A 4,476-nucleotide genomic window follows, 5' to 3' on the forward strand; every position below is an offset into this window, starting at 1 on the left:
ACTTAATTCTTATCATAAAGTGTACGTACAATATCTTATGTTATTGTATGTATACTTAGTATAGAGTATATTTATTCATAGGAAATGCATTTCTCATAAAATAGATATGTACATCACCTTCAGTTTTATCATATTGAGATACGAGGCAATGCTAAATAAAAAAAATTAAAGAGATGATTTATCCGAGTATGATGATGCAGGAGCAGAGAAGGTTTTACCCGACACAACCCTTAAATAGCAACGGTGATATAAGATATAGGGGGCAACTTGAGAAGCACACATGCGATCTGCCAGCCGCCCTCTCATCCCCCTCAAGCATCTTTATCCTTGGCCTACGCCTAACATGTTCATTAATAACTAATATCCTGAAACCACAAATAACATTAGCTATGTGAAGAGACGAGCCATTGTTGTTTTGCTTTTGGTTTTCAATTACATACGGAGCGGGAGGTGGTTGCTCAAATGACATGTGTGTATATGCCCCTGTGTCTGTATAGAAATCGATGAAAGTTTGAAATTAACACCCAAAATGGGCAAAGACTGGCCTGCGTAATTAATGAGTCCCAAATACCCCCGAAAGCGAATAACAAACTTTGTCAGAGAATACACTATAAGAAAGAGAAAACAGAGAGCTCATTTACTTTAATACAAACGTCTAAAAAAACATAATAATTTTTCTTGGTGTATTGAAGTTTTTCTTTAGTCAATCGCTCAAACTGCTAAGACTTGGCGTTTGGAAGTCTAACAAGGAAATGATTTTATCCTCCCAGTCTTTCCGCCTTTCTCATATTTCTCATCCACCTTAATTTGCTTGCAGCATAAATTTCAATTAAAAGTTGCAATACATTAAACTAAAATTTCTGCTTTCCCACGCATAACTCAATATAAATAGATTCGATCTTTTTAAATTTCTTCAGCAAATCTATGAGTAATAAATTTTGAAATTAGTTCAGAGTTGCGTGGCAACCCTAACAAAGCGTAGCGTCCAATTGAAAGTGATGTGCGGATGACTACATTTGCGTGCTAAGACAGCGGCTCCTCTTGAAAATAAGAGGAGCTGATTACCCAATTCTGATTCACATATCACCACCATCTCACCAGCTACAGGAAACGACAACGAATCATCTGAAATCAACAATCCGTTGCGTTCGTAGCTCTTCTTTAATCGGTCTCAATAAGATGTTTTATCGTGGCATATTCAAAGAAGAAAATTTTTTAATTCGTTCACAAAAGCCTCATTTGGTACAAGTATACAAATACATATTTTTGGCATCCACATACATGTGTATGACATACGGATTCGTACATACATATGTATGTATGTATAAAAGGGATTGAGAATGTGCGCCTTTTGTACTAAGTGCTAAGTGAAATATCATTTGAGAACTGAGAAGTGTATTATTATTAAAGTATTGGGTATTATGTGATTGGGGTGTCAATTTGCACGCATCTCCAAAACGGATATAAATAACTATATTCATAATTTGAGTCCCCCTTATTGTTGAAGTATTCAAAGCCCACAGTAGTTTAAATGTTTTTAGCGTATCTAAGTTGCGAATATTCTTTAATCTTTAACCCGTAATTGAAAAATCATCACTGCGAAACGTTCAACATTCCCATGATATGGAACATACGACATTCGTACATACTTACATGCATACATACATATGTATGTTTATATATAATGTAAGTTATTTATTTGGGTTTCCCAGAAGTACACTCTCACCCTCCGTCATGACATGGTCCATTGAAACTAACGATCGACACATGCAGCTAGTTAGAATTCTATGGAGGGAGTTATATTGATATTAATGTGCAATCAAACATAGCTAACGATCACAAGCTACGCTACAAGCTTGTTCCCCGCTGATTGGCTCACTAAGAAACAGGAAGTTCGTAGAAGGTCTTTGTTTATGCTAAAAGGTAGTCCATGGGTCATCAAATTAGTTTTAGTTTTTCAACTGAAATCGTTGCCCGCTTAATATGGAGCACGCCTCCGAGATCACCAGACGAAACCAATTAATAGAGTCGCAAAACAAATTAACCCCAAGAAATCCACACGAAAGTTCTTCGGCCTGCCGCGAGACTGACACACGTCAGAGCGTCAAAACGATAAACGCCATATGGCCGCACCGTTCCCAGCCCCCGATTTTCAACTCTGGCTAAGTAGAACAACAAAAACAAAAAACATAGTAAATACGGATCCGAAACGGCGCACATGCCGAGATTTTGGTTTAAGAAAAGCGTGCTCTGTGACCCCTTCCCTTTCCTAAAGGATCATCGAAGAACACATACGAACTATTTTGAAGAGGGGAATGCAGACTGCCAATGATGATCACTAAATTAAGGGTAAAAAGAAGAGCACGAAGAATAAAATACGGTGCTAAACAAAAAACGGAAGGCGAGAGAGTCACAAAAGGGTGCCATCGATAGGGAACAAAGGCAAAGGGAAAGGGTCGTGATCTCTAAACGCCTGATAACGAGTGCACATTTCCCTTTTCCCCTTTCTTGACTTTCTTACCGAATGGAGTTCAAAATTGAATTATCTTGTGTGGATGCCTTGTGGCATTTTAATGTGACCAATATGTCACCCTTTGCTGTAGTCGAAAGAGTTGACATGGGGGACCGCCCAATTTGGAGTTGTGAGGTGATCCTCAAGTGGCTTCCTCATTTATCCAAGTCACTCACATGTCAAATTAATCATTTAGTGGACTTTTTCTTTGCTGGCCGTTTGGGGGCTCATTGTGACAGGCCGTTGATTTAGGACTTAGTTATCGGTAATCTAATCGTGAGCTGAATTAGATCACTATCACAAAAGAAGGTATTTGATGCATGTGAATGTGGTTTGTGATATCATAGTGAATATGTACATATGGCGTTGATTATAGTATGATTAAATTGGTTGGAACTGATTATATGATATATGCATTGAGTACTGCTGGATAATACTAGTATAAGAGAAATTTAAAAAATCTGTATTAAGCGTTGACTGAGGAATCCTGATAATTATATTTAATGCAAAAATAAAGAATGGAGAAATATTTTGCTGTTTTAACTAACATTCACAAAAAACAACAGAAAACGAAAAAAAAGCATCTTGACCTTGCCCTGTACCAAAAAGAAATATTAATGTGTAGAAGATCGCTTAACAATGTTTTCCCAGAAAAAATAACCAGCAAACATAAACTTAACACTACTTCCCGGAAAACGCCTAGCATCCAATTTGCATAAGCCCCTCCACTCGATTTTATAAAATTGTTTCACCTGTATCATGCACACACTGGCATCCTGTAATGGTAAGCAGAACAAAAGATTGCACAGCTCCACGACTGAATCTTATCTATAATTGAACCGCAGTCTTATCGAAAATTACACAAAATAAATTCTAAGCAAATAAAAGCACAGCGGAGCGAACAACGTCCTAAACAAATTTCAGTTTTTATCAACCGCAGCATTGCGTTTTTGTACAATTGGGACAAACATCCTTTTTTGGTAAGCGGCGCGCGACGAGCCTTATCCTTATGCAAATATTGACGTCTACACGCGCTCAAGTGCTCATACGGAATCCTTTCGTTGCGTCGCAGCCGTTACATCCCTCTGCAGCGTCTGTCGCGTTGCTTTCATCTTCTGGTTTGCGATTGGTTCTGGCTAGCACCAACAATTATTTGCTTGTAGATCATGATCGCCCTGCAAATGTTGACCAATTCTAATTAGTGATGTTTGAGATTTCTTACGGTCTTGCAACCGCATATGTCTTTTGATCGCGTTTTGTTCGCTTTCCTCCCATTTCATTAACCGTCCTGGCTAACCGCTGCACAATTGTTATCGGTTTTATCAGTTTCAGTTTAATTGTGAAAAACCAGTAACGAAAACCGGTAGCCCATTAGCCTAAAATACCAAATAATTAAAATACCTTTAATGCATCAATATTTATGAACTATTCCATTATTAATGAAACTATGGAATCAAGTATATTTAGTATCTACCCAATTCAAATGACTTATTTATTACGTGTTTCATATCGGCTTATATTTATTACGTGTTTCATATCGGCTTATATCTCTAAAGAGTAGACTAATATGTATATTTTAACTTATATTAATTTATGAAATAGCTAATGAATTTAGGTTAGATATTTCTTTTAAGATCTTAAGGTAACATTTCCAAAGAATTTCACTAGCTCGAAGTAAAAGTGGTCATCCACACAGCTGTTCTAATTCCAGCATAAAGAAAGTTACAACGAATGGTAAAGAAAATAGACAGTTTGCAAGTGTTACGACCAAAGATTCTGAGGCGTGTCGATCTCTAACAGGCGGCACACGGCAGCAAGAAGACCCCAAGGAAGGCCTAAATTATAGAACATGTGTTTGAGTGGTTGCCTACGGCGAAAGTAAAAGTGACTGGTTTGTTAAAATTGAAGCATTGATGGAAGATCTTCAGAAGGGCTGTGCAGCCTTTGTCGAAGTGAATTCTGTC

This window comes from Drosophila obscura, unplaced genomic scaffold, assembly GCF_018151105.1.
Source record: "Drosophila obscura isolate BZ-5 IFL unplaced genomic scaffold, ASM1815110v1 contig_151, whole genome shotgun sequence".
Lineage (NCBI taxonomy): Eukaryota > Metazoa > Arthropoda > Insecta > Diptera > Drosophilidae > Drosophila > Drosophila obscura.